At 40.6% G+C, this 17,035-nt stretch overlaps 3 pseudogenes; all 3 read left to right on the top strand.

Moving 5' to 3' along the window:
* Positions 1-992: 992 nt before the first annotated feature.
* On the top strand, positions 993-3,173 carry LOC148770257 (putative pentatricopeptide repeat-containing protein At5g37570 pseudogene; annotated as a pseudogene).
* Positions 3,174-3,966: 793 nt separating this feature from the next.
* On the top strand, positions 3,967-5,715 carry LOC148770256 (putative pentatricopeptide repeat-containing protein At5g37570 pseudogene; annotated as a pseudogene).
* Positions 5,716-6,417: 702 nt separating this feature from the next.
* LOC148770255 (putative pentatricopeptide repeat-containing protein At5g37570 pseudogene) lies at positions 6,418-8,305 on the top strand (annotated as a pseudogene).
* Positions 8,306-17,035: the final 8,730 nt, after the last annotated feature.

Here is a 17,035-nt window from a genome sequence, read left to right as displayed (position 1 = left end):
GAATATTCATTAATGCGTGAAAATCAAGAAAGATAAAAAGGAAGAATGGATAAAGACTGAAGGTGATGGTGCATCCGATACCAAAACTTGTACAAAAACAAGAAACTTCTCTATGTTATAGTTTTCAACTTTGTAATAAATAATAATTTAATGCCTTCATTTTATTGCCTAAATATTTTCTCTAATTTATATTATCATCCCTAATATATACATACACATACACAAACCATGGAATTACACACACATACACACACTTCATGAGACTATAGCTTGCTCACTAGCTCCATACACTTGTTCAGGTAAACCTTCAATTTTATCCACACTCAATGTAAATCGTACTGAACAAGTTGTATATGATGAAATTGACCTAGAAAATGCTGATAAAAAAAATGTTAGATGTGTTACTCTTCTTACTACATCAACTAGGTCATTACAAACTATTCTTTTTTAAATAAGTTTAGCCAAACGAACTTAATTGATAATAAATTTCACTGGATTTGAAATTGATTTTTTAATCAGCGTCAAATGTCAATTTTTGATTTATGAATACTATAATAATTATTTTTAATTACCATCCTTCGCGGTAATTCTATTGCAAAATATTAATTTTGAATGATATACAATGTTGGCTCTTTTAGAAATACAAGGTTAATTTTTTTTCAATATATCAAAATAATTATTTAATAAAAAAAGTGTAAAGAAATTAAATATTGGAGTTAAAAAGAAGCCGTCAATGTCTAAAAGGACTTTGTGAAGACCAAAAAAGACGGTCGTGTCCCACTAAAATACACACAACCTTAAATTAAATTAAAATAAACTATTAATTATCCCAACACCAAAATATTAATCATAAAAAAATCAAGTAGAAGTACTTTAAAGTTTAAACATTAATAAACAAATGCTTATTAATTAATTAATTAATTAATATTACAAAGTTGTTATGGTATGGTTAGCGTAACGTCCCTCTAAAGTTTCTAAACCCCGAACCCCACCCCTTGTGTGAATTTACGAAAAACCCTTCCGTTTCCCCCAAATTCTCACCCCACCACAAACCATCACTCTTTCTCTCTCTAAACACACACAAACACACGCTCAGAACTGAGTCTCTCTCTCTCTCTAAATTCTCGCCGGAAAATCACAACTCTTCCCTTGAAAATTTCTATATCTAGTACAGCTGCAGTGGTCTACAGCAGAGCCCAGGAGCGGAAAATGGGAGAATCTCGGTAAAAAATGTCGAATCTTTCGGACACCCATTTCGATTTTTTGAGCTGCAGCGGAGTTTCCTGATCTTTTGTCGCGGGTTTCAGATGCTGCCGCCAAGAGGGCTTCTGGGTAAGTCTGTTTTTTCCCCGGAATTCAAAATGCCCAGAAAAATTGCTGCTTGAACAGAATCTCTCAATAAATCTTCCAGTTTGGCCCGAGTGTCGGAGTTTTCCGCCGGAGATGGCCGCAATTTGGAGTTAGGGTTTGTACTTGTTTATTTAAATAAATTACGGAAATCTCTAATGCGCTTCTCTTCAGAATTGGAGCATTCATCTTCTATATTATCCCTCTTGAGAGGTTGCAAAACTATCCGGGATTTCAACCAAGTCCACACCCAAATCATTCGCGGAGGCTGTGAGCAAGACCATTTCTTGATTACCCACTTCATTTCCATCTGTGCCGCCGTTCTTCCCTCCAATCTCTCATACCCCACCGCCGTTTTCGACTGCGTTACCCGCCCAAATATTTATCTATGGAACGTTTTGATGAAATCATACTGCCATAACTCTTCTCTGAACGAATGCTTCTCGTTTTTCAGAAGGATGAAGAGGGGCTTGGATGTGGTTCCTGATAAGTACACCTTCCCTTCTGTGATTAAAGCCTGTTCTAACGTTTCGGCTCTGGAGGAAGGCAGGGTTTTTCACGGGGTGACGGTGAGGTGTGGCACTGATGGGGATGTGTTCGTGGGGTCTAGTTTGGTCGACTTTTATGGCAAGTGTGGGCAGATCGGCTGCGCGCGTAAGGTGTTCGATGGAATGTCTGTGAGGAATGAGGTTTCTTGGACAGCCATGATGGTGGGGTACCTGAGCTTTGGGGATATGGCTGCTGCGAAATCCTTGTTTGATGAAATGCCTAAGAGGAATACGGCGACGTGGAATGCGATAATCAAGGGGTTGGTGAGGTCGGGCGATTTGAATTGCGCAAGGAACCTGTTCGACGAAATGCCTGTAAGAAACAAGGTTTCGTTTACCACCCTGATCGACGCGTATGCCAAGGGAGGTGACATGGCAGCTGCGAGATCCTTGTTAGATCAGTTGACTCACAAGGATTTGTTTTCATGGTCTGCTTTAATGTCGGAGTATGTACAAAACGGGAAGCCATGTGAGGCAGTCAAAGCTTTTTCCGAAATGCAGGATTCAAATTTGAAGCCAGATGAATTCATAATGGTGAATTTGATGTCTACCTGTTCTCAATTAGGGTGTTCCGAGCTAGCAAAATGGATCGATTCCTACATGAAAAACGGATCCTTTGACCTAAGGCGCGCCCACGTGGCTGCTGCTCTCGTTGACATGAACGCAAAGTGTGGCAACATGGATCGTGCATCTTCACTGTTCGAAGAAATGCCTGAACGATATTTGATTTCGTATTGCTCCACAATCCAGGGCTTATGCATTCACGGGTTCGGTTCCCAAGCGGTTCACCTCTTCGATAGGATGATAAATGAAGGGATAAGGCCTGATGACGTGGCATTCACCGTTATCTTGTCAGCATGCACTCGCGCTGGACTCGTTGATGATGTGTGTCGTTTGTTCGAATTGATGATTAAGAGCTACTCGATCAATCCAACTCCAGATCATTATGCGTGTATTGTCAACCTTCTTGGAAAATCGAGAAAGCTTAAATCTGCTTACGAGCTTATACGGTCAATGCCTGTGGAATCACATGCTCGTGCGTGGGGTGCTCTTCTCGAGGCTTGTAGGGTCAACTGTGATGTTGACTTGGGTGAGGTGGTGGCGAGTAGACTCTTCGAGCTCGAGCCTCATAATGCCGGCAATTATGTACTGTTATCGAATATTTACGCGGAAGCTGATAGATGGAGTAACGTGTTTAACGTGAGGGATAAAATGAGCTAGAGCGGAGTTAGAATAGTACCCGGCGGCACTTATGTAGAGTCAAATATGGCCGCTTGATTCTTGAAGTTTGCCCCCACAGTCGAACATGTGCTTCATAAGCAAAGAAGGTGTCCGATGCAGTTCTAAAGTCGATGCTTCTTCGTTAGTGGGGCCCACTTTTGAAGCCGCAACGCTACATTTTGAGCAGAGTACATCAGTATATAACCAATGCCACTTTCCCCTCTCAGTGGTGGAGCTAAGGGTAATGAGGGGCCAAACATTTAAAAATCTCCAATTGAAGTGTTCGAATTTGGTCGGTTAAAATGTGACCAAACATTTTACGATTAAAGAAGTGAAGGCACTATGATTAGAGAATACTGCGAATTGATCACTGCATCCTCTATGATTTTTGTCGGATTAAAATAAAATTAAAAATTTCCCAAGATTAAATTTATAGATTTTCTTGAAATTGAGAGAAAAGTTGTGTCCTAGAAAATATTTATGCTCTATAAATTTTGTATGTTTGTGCCCATTGAAACCATCCCCTCATATATCTATCTAAATTTAGTGCATGATTTTGGCAAAGTAGCATTGAGTCAAAATCAAATTCCATTGCTTGACCTACAATCCAACCTAATGTCAATATTTTAACATTTATTATTATTTTTATAGAAAAATAGCAACAATAATTTAAAAAAAAAAAGGGTTTAGTATAAAATGCCCAGAAAAATTGCTGCTTGAACAGAATCTCTCAATAAATCTTCCAGTTTCCCCCGTTAGTGGGAGCGTCGGAGTTTTCCCACCGTCGCAACGTCCGCCGGAGATGGCCGCAATTTGGAGTTAGGGTCTATTTAAATTACAAAAAGCTCTAATGCGCTTCTCTTCAGAATTGGAGCATTCGTCTTCAGCTATATTATCCCTCTTGAGAGGTTGCAAAACTATCCGGGATTTCAACCAAGTCCACACCTAAATCATTCGCGGAGGCTGTGAGCAAGACCATTTCTTGATTACCCACTTCATTTCCATTTGTGCCGTCGTTCTGCCCTCCAATCTCTCATACCCCACCGCCGTTTTCGACTGCGTTACCCGCCCAAATATTTATCTATGGAACGTTTTGATGAAAACATACTGCCAGAACGTTTCTCTGAACGAATGCTTCTCGTTTTTGAGAAGGATGAAGAGGGGGTTGGATGTGGTTCCTGATAAGTACACCTTCCCTTCTGTGATTAAAGCCTGTTCTAACGTTTCGGCTCTGGAGGAAGGCAGGGTTCTTCACGGGATGACGGTGAGGTGTGGCACTGATGGGGATGTGTTCGTGGGGTCTAGTTTGGTCGAATTTTATGGCAAGTGTGGGCAGATCGGCTGCGCGCGTAAGGTGTTCGATGGAATGTCTGTGAGGAATGAGGTTTCTTGGACAGCCATGATGGTGGGGTACCTGAGCTTTGGGGATATGGCTGCTGCGAAATCCTTGTTTGATGAAATGCCTAAGAGGAATACGGCGACGTGGAATGCGATGATCAAGGGGTTGGTGAGGTCGGGCGATTTGAATTGCACAAGGAACCTGTTCGACGAAATGCCTGTAAGAAACGAGGTTTCGTTTACCACCCTGATCGACGGGTATGCCAAGGGAGGTAACATGGCAGCTGCGAGATCCTTGTTCGATCAGTTGACTCACAAGGATTTGTTTTCATGGTCTACTTTAATGTCGGGGTATGTACAAAACAGGAAGCCATGTGAGGCAGTGAAAGCTTTTTCCGAAATGCAGGATTCAAATTTGAAGCAAGATGAATTCATAATGGTGAATTTGATGTCAGTCTGTTCTCAATTTGGGTGTTCCGAGCTAGCAAAATGGATCGATTCCTACATGAAAAACGGATCCTTTGACCTAAGGCGCGCCCACGTGGCTGCTGCTCTCGTTGACATGAACGCAAAGTGTGGCAACATAGATCGTGCATCTTCACTGTTCGAAGAAATGCCTGAACGAGATTTGATTACGTATTGCTCCACAATCCAGGGCTTATGCATTCACGGGTTCGGTTCCCAAGCGGTTCACCTCTTCGATAGGATGATAAATGAAGGGATAATGCATGATGACGTGGCATTCACCGTTATCTTGTCAGCATACACTCGCGCTGGACTCGTTGATGATGGGTGCCGTTTTTTCGAATTGATGATTAATAGCTACTCGATCAATCCAACTCCAGATCATTATGCGTGTATGGTCAACCTTCTTGGAAAATCGGGAAAGCTTGAATCTGCTTACGAGCTTATACGGTCAATGCCTGTGGAATCACATGCTGGTGCGTGTGGTGCTCTTCTCGAGGCTTGTTGGGTCAACTGTGATGTTGACTTGGGTGAGGTGGTGGCGAGTAGACTCTTCGAGCTCGAGCCTCATAATGCCGGTAATTATGTACTGTTATCGAATATTTACGCGGAAGCTGATAGATGGAGTAACGTGTTTAACGTGAGGGATAAAATGAGTAAGAGCGGAGTTAGAAAAGTACCCGGCTGCACTTATGTAGAGTCAACTATGGCCGCCTGATTCTTGAAGTTTGCCCCCACAGTCGAACATGTGCTTCATAGGCAAAGAAGGTGTTCGATGCAGTTCTAAAGTCAATGCTTCTTCAATAGTGGGGCCCACTTTTGAAGCCGCAACGCTACATTTTGAGCAGAGTACATCAGTATATAAGCAATGCCACTTTCCCCTCTCAGTGGTGGAGCTAAGGGTAATGAGGGGCCAAACATTTAAAAATCTCGAATCGAAGTGTTCGAGTTTGGTCGGTTAAAATGTGACCAAACAATTTACGATTAGAGAAGTGAAGGCACTATGATTAGAGAATACTGCGAATTGATCACTGCATCGTCTACGATTTTTGTCGGATTAAAATAAAATTAAAATATTCCCAAGATTAAATTTATAGATTTTCTTCAAATTGAGAGAGAAGTTGTGTCCTAGAAAATATTTATGCTCTACAAATTTTGTATGTATGTGCACGTTTAAACCATCCCCTCATATATCTATCTAAATTTAGTGCATGGTTTTGGCAAAGTAGCATTGAGTCAAAATCAAATTCCATTGCTTGAGCTACAATCCAACCTAATGTCAATATTTTAACATTTATAGAAAAATAGCAACAATAATTTTTTTAAAAAAAGGTTTAGTATAAAATGCCTAGAAAAATTGCTGCTTGAACACAATCTCTCAATAAATCTTCCTGTTTCCCCCGTTAGTGGGAGTGTCGGAGTTTTCCCACCGTCGCAACGTTCGCCGGAGATGGCTGCAATTTGGAGTTAGGGTTTATTTAAATTACAGAAAGCTCTAATGCGCTTCTCTTCAGAATTGGAGCATTCGTCTTCAGCTATATTATCCCTCTTGAGAGGTTGCAAAACTATCCGGGATTTCAACCAAGTGCACACCCAAATCATTCGCGGAGGCTGTGAGCAAGACCATTTCTTGATTACCCACTTCATTTCCATCTGTGCCGCCGTTCTTCCCTCTAATCTCTCATACCCCACCGCCGTTTTCGACTGCGTTACCCGCCCAAATATTTATATATGGAACGTTTTGATGAAATCATACTGCCAGAACTCTTCTCTGAACGAATGCTTCTCGTTTTTCAGAAGGATGAAGAGGGGGTTAGATGTGGTTCCTGATAAGTACACCTTCCCTTCTGTGATTAAAGCCTGTTCTAACGTTTCGGCTTTGGAGGAAGGCAAGGTTCTTCACGGGGTGACGGTGAGGTGTGGCACTGATGGGGATGTGTTCGTGAGGTCTAGGTTGGTCGACTTTTATGGCAAGTGTGGGCAGATCGGCTGCGCGCGTAAGGTGTTCGATGGAATGTCTGTGAGGAATGAGGTTTCTTGGACAGCCATGATGGTGGGGTACCTGAGCTTTGGGGATATGGCTGCTGCGAAATCCTTGTTTGATGAAATGCCTAAGAGGAATACGGCAACGTGGAATCCGATGATCAAGGGGTTGGTGAGGTCGGGCGATTTGAATTGCGCAAGGAACCTGTTCGACGAAATGCCTGTAAGAAACGAGGTTTCGTTTACCACCCTGATCGACGGGTATGCCAAGGGAGGTGACATGGCAGCTGCGAGATCCTTGTTCGATCAGTTGACTCACAAGGATTTGTTTTCATGGTCTGCTTCAATGTCGGGGTATGTACAAAACGGGAAGCCATGTGAGGCATTCAAAGCTTTTTCCGAAATGCAGGATTCAAATTTGAAGCAAGATGAATTCATAATGGTGAATTTGATGTCTGCCTGTTCTCAATTAGGGTGTTCCGAGCTAGCAAAATGGATCGATTCCTACATGAAAAACGGATCCTTTGACCTAAGGCGCGCCCACGTGGCTGCTGCTCTTGTTGACATGAACGCAAAGTGTGGCAACATGGATCGTGCATCTTCACTGTTCGAAGAAATGCCTGAACGATATTTGATTTCGTATTGCTCCACAATCCAGGGCTTATGCATTCACGGGTTCGGTTCACAAGCGGTTCACCTCTTCGATAGGATGATAAATGAAGGGATAAGGCCTGATGACGTGGCATTCACCGTTATCTTGTCAGCATGCACTCGCGCTGGACTCGTTGATGATGTGTGCCGTTTGTTCGAATTGATGATTAAGAGCTACTCGATCAATCCAACTCCAGATCATTATGCGTGTATGGTCAACCTTCTTGGAAAATCGGGAAAGCTTGAATCTGCTTACGAACTTATACGGTCAATGCCTGTGGAATCACATGCTGGTGCGTGGGGTGCTCTACTCGAGGCTTGTAGGGTCAACTATGATGTTGACTTGGGTGAGGTGGTGGCGAGTACACTCTTCGAGCTCGAGCCTCATAATGCCGGTATTTATGTACTGTTATCGAATATTTACGCGGAAGCTGATAGATGGAGTAACGTGTTTAACGTGAGGGATAAAATGAGTAAGAACGGAGTTATAAAAGTACCCGGCTGCACTTATGTAGAGTCAACTATCGCCGCCTGATTCTTGAAGTTTGCCCCCACAGTCGAACATGTGGTTCATATGCAAAGAAGGTGTTCGATGCAGTTCTAAAGTCGATGCTTCTTCGTTAGTGGGGCCCACTTTTGAAGCCACAACGCTACATTTTGAGCAGAGTACGTCAGTATATAACCAATGCCATTTTCCCCTCTCAGTGGTTGAGCTAAGGGTAATGGGGGGCCACCCCCCCCCCCCCCCCCCCACCCCCCAAGTGAACTTTTTGTGTTTATTTTAGCCAGATGAAGGCAAAATCCTGGTTATGCAGCGTTCTACGGTGGAGTGGAATTATCGGAACTAATGTGAATAATACCTAATTGCGTTTTTTTTCTCGAAAAGTTTGCTATATTTTGTTGACCTCAGGGATTGTGATCGTAGTGTTTTATTAACGGTGAAGTGTTGTAGCATTTAAGTTTTTTAAATGTAGGTAGTGGTAATAGATTTACGAACTGTTGTTTATATTTATTTGTAGCTTCGGGAAGGCGTGTTCTTCACTAAGTTGTACAGGAATATATTTGATTTTGTTGAATTGCAGATTGATTCATCAAATTAATGGATCTGATAATTTATTCTGTTGCTTTTTTTTTTCTATAATTATTATTATTACATGGCAAGTCAATCCAACAAGAAAACAAGATCTTCGACGAGCTACGATCGACTTCTCTTCACACGAGCTGCTCAGGTTTTCTTCCGAAGCTTTAACCTTTTAAACGTCTGTTCATCGTCTATTTAATCGAAATTGTTGTCACTAATCAATCTCCAATTGATTACTGCAGTAACAAATGCTGGTGAAAATACTTTGAATTTAATTGTTCCAGTCAATGATTAAACACTCTTATTTGATCAAGCGACCAAACATTACATAAAAGAGAAAAAAAAAGGAACAATTGTGGAAAAGTGGTTAAGTTACTATGATTATAGTCTAGAGAGCAGTTAAAGTAGGGTAATTAGTGGCTAACTAATTTAATTACTTAAATTAACAAACATGACTTTAATTGATGGATGTGTTACATTTCAACTGATGAACACTTTAAGTAGTGTAGTGTGCAAGTCACATGCCTTCATAATTTTCCACCACCAACATCATTTATTCATTCATTTCATTTAATTTAATTTAATCCATATTAATTATTATGACCTCAACAAGATTCTGCATATATAGTTTAATATACCTGTTTGCTTGTTGATAGATAGATTCATATTACAATGTGGGCTTTACTATTAGATATTATGAACATAAATAATTGAGAAAAAAATAGATATAATATACGTACACATATTACAGTAGACACGTGTATATTGCCATGTTTTTTAATGTAGATGTGTTTGTATTGAAGAAGAGAGACAAGACTTAGGTGATGAGCAACGAGGACAAATTTTTTTTGGACAAAAAAATCTGATGCATTATAGGACTGTGAGTTACATAATTTAAGGATAAATTACGGGTATACCCTTGAGATAAAACTAGGGGTGAACACGGGTGGGTTTGGGCGGGTTTGGGCAAAAAAATAACCCGACCCGACATAGGCGGGTTGACAAATCCACAAACTGCACCTGCCTAATTATCCTAAATACCCGCACGGATCGGGTTGGTCGGGTTTGGCAGTTGGCGGGCGGGTTGGCGGGTCGGGTGAAGAAAAACTATATTACCATTCTTTTTACCTTTAAACAATGCATACTAATGTCCAGAGAAAAAGACACAGACCTATTCTTACATCTAAAAAAATAATTTCAGAACACAGGCGAAGAAGTGGAGATCTCTTTATTCATCAACCAACCATCAAATTTAGAACTACCGTGGTCTGGGAAGAGTGAAGACTGAAGTAGTGGAGTTGCCACTAACGATTTTTGGGCTCGACGGTCGAAGAATCAGACGGCATCAATGGCTGTGGTGGCGAATCTAGCCAGCCGCGACGGTGTTGCAAAATAGATGCAGCTGTGATTTGTAATTAAAGTAAAAGATGAGAAGATATTGGCAGATTTGGTCAGATTTACCCAAATCACGATATATATTTTCTTTAGCTTATCTTTGGTTATTTCCTTTCTTACGGCAAAGCTGTAGAACTAGGGTTTATTTCTCTCAGCCGCATATAAATATATGATGTAACGTGAAGTTAAGAAAGACAGATACAGAGAAATACATAAGCTTTTCTCGAGAATTTTATCATGGCATCAGAGCCATACAATTGAGGCAATTATTTTCTCCTTTAATTCGCTGCCATGGGCGATACAAAGAATAAGGTTGAAGGCGGAATCACACCGTACACCTTGACCTCGGCAGATCACCCTGGAAGCCTCATAACTCATGTTCAGTTGAAGGGTTCGAATTATGAGGAGTGGGCGAAAGCCATGAGAGTTGCGTTGCGGGCAAAGAAGAAATTAGGTTTTGTCGATGGGACCGTTACTCAACCTACCGAGAAAGACCCTAAACTTGACGATTGGTGGATGATTAATTCCATGCTTATTGCTTGGTTCTTTAATACCATTGAACCAACGCTTCGATCAACAATTACTTATCGGGAAACCGCTCAAGAACTTTGGGAAGACTTGCAGTTGAGATTTGCGGTCGCGAATGGGCCGAAAATCAATCACTTGAAGACTGAGTTGGGAAACTGCAAACAGAGAGGACACTCAGTTGCTGAATATTTCGGAAAAATGAAGATGTTGTGGGATGAGATCAATGACTACGAACCTATTTTGACGTGTAATTGTGGTGGCTGCAAATGTCAGATAACACAGCAATTGCGGGCACGACGAGATGACGAACAAGTCCATCAATTTTTGATGGGACTTGAGGATTCCATGTTTGGAACAGTGCGTTCTACCATCTTGAATTTAGATCCACTGCCAAACTTGAATCGGGTTTATGCAATGATTATGACCGAAGAGCAACACCGTACAGTTGCTCGAAATAAAGATGATAGGAGTGATGTAGTCGCCTACCTCGCTCAAAGCAAAGTTCGGGCTGGCCCAAATGTTACGCGAGACAAATCAGAACTGTGCAACCACTGTGGTCGAGCGGGACATGAAGAAACTCGTTGCTTCCAAGTCGTCGGGTATCCGGACTGGTGGGGAGATCGTCCGAAAGGGTTGGGGCGTGGAGGTAGTAAAGGCTCGGTCAAAGGGGGAGGCCGCGGTCGTGGGATTGCTCGTGCACATGCAGCGCAAACGACACTCGCCAAAGGTTCTACTTCTTCATTGACTGATGCAGATAAAGCCGACTTGTCTATCTTGACAAGTGAACAATGGGCCACTTTGAGGAATTTACTCAATGACCAGAAATTGACGTTCACAGACAAACAAACCGGTAAGATTTGCGATCAATGGATTATCGATTCCGGCGCATCACATCATATGACCGGCTGTGATGAACTTCTCACTAAATCACATGATGTCCATAACTGTCCTGTTGGACTTCCCAATGGCGCAGAAATAGTGGCAACAAAAGAAGGGACAGCGGTTATTGGAGAACAAATTAAATTGAATAATGTGTTATTTGTTCCTAACTTAAACTGCAACTTGCTATCTGTTGGACAGTTTCTAAATGAGACAAATTCTGTAATCACTCTTACTAAAAAATTGTGTGTAATACAGGATTGCACTATGAGGACGGTGATTGGAGTGGGTGACTATCGTGACGGGATCTACGTATTGCGTGGTGTGACAAAGGTACGGGCTCACAAGATTGGCTGCAAAGATAACGAGGAGCTTTGGCATAAACGTCTCGGGCATCCCTCATTTCGTCTAGTCGGGTCTTCTCCCAATTTTACTTTTGACACCAATAGTGGAATATTTAAGCATTGTGAAATTTGTCTTCGTGCCAAACAAACAAGAGATGTTTTTCCTTTAAGTGATAATAAAGCTACTGAGTTATTTTCATTGATTCATTGTGACTTGTGGGGGCCTTATCGTACTCCTTCTACTTGTGGAGCAGTATATTTTTTGACCATTGTTGATGATTTTTCTCGGTCTGTTTGGATTTATTTGTTAATTGAGAAACGAGAAGTCTCTGCTATTTTGCAAAATTTTTGTGCTATGGTGAATCGACAATTTGGCAAAGTCGTTAAAACAGTGAGAAGTGATAATGGAACAGAGTTTACATGTCTAAAAGAATATTTTGAAACCAATGGTATTTTACACCAAACGTCTTGTGTTGGTACACCGCAACAGAATGGCCGTGTTGAACGAAAGCATCGGCACATACTCAATGTAGCTCGTGCCTTAAGGTTTCAAGCTAAACTTCCTATTCGATTTTGGGGGGAGTGCATCTTAACTGCCGGATTTTTGATTAATCGTGTTCCATCTTCTGCTTTGGGTGGTAAGACTCCATATGAATTAATTTTTGGGCGTCCTCCTTCTTATGATTTATTTCGGACTTTTGGTTGTTTGTGTTTCGCTAGAAAGCGAGACTCCGATAAATTTGCTTCTCGCAGTCGGAAATGCATTTTCATGGGATATCCTTATGGGAAGAAGGGTTGGCGTTTGTTCGATTTGGAGACTAAGGAGTTGTTCGTCTCTAGGGATGTTGTTTTTAGCGAAAATGAATTTCCTTTTGCAAGTACAACGAATAATTCTGATGATAAGGAAATTGAGTTGCAAAATGAGGAATTGGGTAGTCCGGAATTTTTCGACTCTACTTTGATATCTACATCTGAGCCATCAGATGATAGGGAGAAAATTGATGACACTGTTGGCAGGGGGAGTTCAAGCGACGAGGGTAATGCAGCAACAACAACCCAGGAAACACGCCCTACTTCGAATGACGAGGGTGATGCAGCAGCAACAACCCAGGGAACACGTCCTACTCGTACTCGCAAAGCACCCAGTCACTTAACAGATTACATTTGTCACACCACACGTCTTCTTGATCCCGTCTCGGTGCCACCGCCTATTCACAGTTCCTCAGGTACTCCGTATCCTATAGCTAATTATGCTTGTTGTGATAAGTTCACTGTGCAACACAGAAAATTTCTTGCAGCCGTGAGTGCAGGTGTCGAGCCAACACATTTTTCCGAGGCAGTGAAAGATGAAAAATGGCGTCAGGCTATGAAAGAAGAGATTCAAGCTCTTGAAGACAATGGAACTTGGTCTGTTGTGACTTTGCCACAGGGTAAGAAACCCATTGGTTGCAAATGGGTGTATAAGATAAAATATAATTCCGATGGCACGGTTGAACGCTACAAAGCTCGCCTGGTGATTTTAGGGAACAGGCAGAAGGAAGGGATTGATTATCATGAAACCTTTGCACCGGTAGCCAAGATGGGAACCGTTCGGGTATTATTAGCTTTGGCAGCTATACATGACTGGGAACTCCATCAAATGGACGTTCGAAATGCTTTTCTCCATGGTGACTTGGCTGAGGAAGTATACATGCGACCGCCACCTGGCTTTCTCAGTTCTTCTCCTCATAAGGTATGCCGTTTGCGCAAATCGTTATATGGTTTACGCCAGGCACCAAGAAATTGGTTCGCAAAATTATCTAGCGCATTGTTGTCTTATGGATTTTCCCAATCTTATTCGGATTATTCTTTATTCACAATGCGACGTGATGGGGTATTCTTGGTCATACTTGTATATGTGGATGATTTAATTATAGCAGGGGATAATCGGGAGTCTATAGATCGTTTCAAGAGTTATCTCAATCGGTGTTTCCATATGAAGGATCTTGGGCGACTGAAATATTTTTTAGGTCTCGAAGTGGCTCGCGGCAAAGAAGGTATTTTTTTGTCTCAACGCAAATATGCATTGGATATTATTTGCGAGGCCGGGTTGCTCGGTGCAAAGCCTGCCAATATCCCGTTAGAGCAAAACCATGGCCTTGCTCTCGATAATAGTGAATTTGTGCATGACCCCGAGGCGTATCGGCGACTGGTTGGTCGATTGATTTACTTAACTATTACTCGACCGGAGTTGTGTTATTCGGTACATATTTTGGCTCAATTCATGCAATCTCCCCGAACTCGTCACTGGGAGGCTGCGCTTCGTGTTGTTCGATATTTGAAAGGTCGGCCTGGTCTAGGCATCATGCTCCGAGCGGATAGTGATCTTCAGTTGTTTGCCTATTGCGATTCCGACTGGGCGAGTTGTCCCCTTACTCGTCGTTCATTAACGGGGTATTTTGTACTCCTTGGTTCGTCTCCGGTATCTTGGAAGACCAAGAAACAACATACTGTATCGAGGTCATCTGCAGAAGCAGAGTATCGGTCCATGGCAACGACAACTTGTGAGTTGAAGTGGTTAAAGGGGTTGCTAAACTCGTTTGGTGTTTCACATACATTACCCATACAGCTTCATTGTGATAGCCAGGCGGCGATGCACATCGCATCTAATCCGGTGTTTCACGAACGAACAAAACATATAGAGATTGATTGTCATTCGGTTCGAAATGCTCTACAAGATGGCATTATCTCGACACACTACGTACGTACAGATGCACAATTGGCCGATATTTTCACCAAGGCTGTTGGAAAGCCACAGTTCGACTACTTTCTTTGCAAGTTGGGCACTCGTAATCCTCATGCACCCACTTGAGGGGGAGTATTGGCAGATTTGGTCAGATTTACCCAAATCACGATATATATTTTCTTTAGCTTATCTTTGGTTATTTCCTTTCTTACGGCAAAGCTGTAGAACTAGGGTTTATTTCTCTCAGCCGCATATAAATATATGATGTAACGTGAAGTTAAGAAAGACAGATACAGAGAAATACATAAGCTTTTCTCGAGAATTTTATCAGAAGAATTGATAGGGTTAGATTTGGGAATAGAGGCAGACAGATGACGGGAAATGTCAACTTTATTCAATATATATTTAATTATTTTTACATAAAACATTTATATATATAAATATAATGTGGGTATGCGTGCGGGTCGGGTTTGAAGCGGGTTACAGAAACAAAAACTGCCAACCGACCCGCTCAATGCGGGTTTCTCACATTTAAAACTGCTGGCACAATATTGAATTTTAAAACATGCGGGTTTCGGGCGGGTCGGTTCGGGTTGGGCGGGTCGGTCGGGTTGGGCGGGTATATGTTCACCCCTAGATAAAACTAAATAAATTACGAATCTCTGTTGTATTGGTAATTACAAATATGCCCTTAAAATTAACAACCTGTTACAAAAACTTAATATAATTAATTAATTGTCTAGATTACCCTTATTGCTAAACAAACAAATTCTGGGTAAATTACGAGTAAACCCCTCAAGTAAGATAAAATTTCACATTTACCCCAAGAGTAGATTTGGAAATTTATAATGATATTTCATGGAGTTTTTAAGATTATGTTACTCATAACTCTGTTAGGGTGTAATTGTAAAACAGAGAAGTAACTCAAGGGTATTTGTAATTAGTAATACCACAGAGGCTTGTAAGTTATTTAGTGTTATCTCAGGGGGTATTTGTAATTATACTAAATTTAATATTGAGACTCACTAAAGTTTAATAAACAAAAAATGCAATTACTTTTCCCTACTTTTTTTTTTTCAATTTGAGTATGAACCGTGTGTGTCAAGAGGCTTGAAGATACCTACTAAAGCTTAGCTTAAGTCATTAGCAAACTTAAGTTGTACAACATTGAAATGAATTAAAATTAGGCTGCAGATATTTGCAAGACGAAAATTACTAAGTTCAAGATCTTACTTCATGCAAGACCAAAATATAAATAAATTTACTAAGATCAAGACTGGAAATTACAAATATAACCCCAATAATAATTTAGATATTATTAATTTAAATTAAGCTAATTGCTATTGCAAGACCAAAAAAAAAATACAAAAAAAAAAGAATAAAAAAAAAGGAAAAAAGAGAGGGAACTCACTCCCCCAACAAAACACCAACATCTTCTTCTTCACCTTCATTTTACACATTTTTTTCCACAAAAAAATCTTCCATATTCTCCAAAACCCTTATCGCATAAAACCCTCAAATCTTACTAAAACTTGAAAAGAAGGACATTATGGATACACAAGACATAAATATGGAGGATTCTAAGGTCGAAGAACACAAAGAGGTAAGAAATATTCTACTTTGAGATCGTTTTTCTCGTTTTTCACACCTCATTTCACGGACAAAAAATTCGACATGTACAGGTCGAAATATCCGCTTTATATCGACACAGTAGTGTCGAAAATTTCAAAATAATTCGACACTCCTTAACTGTCGAATTATATTGAAATTTTCGACACCGTGGTGTCGATATTAAGCGGATATTTCGACATGTGCATGTCGATTTTTTGCGGATATTTCGACAACGGACTTCAACGACGACGGGGAGGTGGTGGACTTCAACGGCGACGGCGACGGCGACGGGGCGACGACGACGGGGCGACGGCAACGGGGCGACGATGATTTTTTTGCTGCAATTGATTATTTTTGTTTTCTTCTTCCCTTCTTCCCTTCTCGTTTTTCAATTCTCAATTCAATTTCTTTTTTCTTTCTTTTTTTATTAATTTTTCTTTCTTTTTTTATTATTTTTTCTTTTTTAAATTGGTCTTGCAAAAGGAAATTAATAAAATAATTTTTTTTTGTTTGTATTTTATTAAGGTTATTATAGTCTTTTTATACTGAATTTAATAAAAAAAATTAATTTGGTCTTGCTCTAAGTAATTTTCGTCTTGCAAATAGTCGCTGCCTTAAAATTAAGATTAATGAATCAAAAGGATGCATGGTACATATGTATCACGTTTGATTAGTTATTATTATATATTATAATATAATGTTCGAAAAAATAAGGTTGTTGATGAATCATTACTTGTTGGAAAATCAATGAAATATGTATATTGTAAATAAAATAAAAATAAGAAAATGTAAATGAAGTAATAAAACAAAGAATATTCATTAATGCGTGAAAATCAAGAAAGATAAAAAGGAAGAATGGATAAAGACTGAAGGTGATGGTGCATCCGATACCAAAACTTGTACAAAAACAAGAAACTTC

Source organism: Erythranthe guttata, chromosome 6 (genome assembly GCF_056151865.1).
Source record: "Erythranthe guttata isolate IM_541 chromosome 6, IM_541, whole genome shotgun sequence".
NCBI classification, from domain to species: Eukaryota; Viridiplantae; Streptophyta; class Magnoliopsida; order Lamiales; family Phrymaceae; genus Erythranthe; species Erythranthe guttata.
This window is presented reverse-complemented; position numbering and strand designations above follow the sequence as displayed.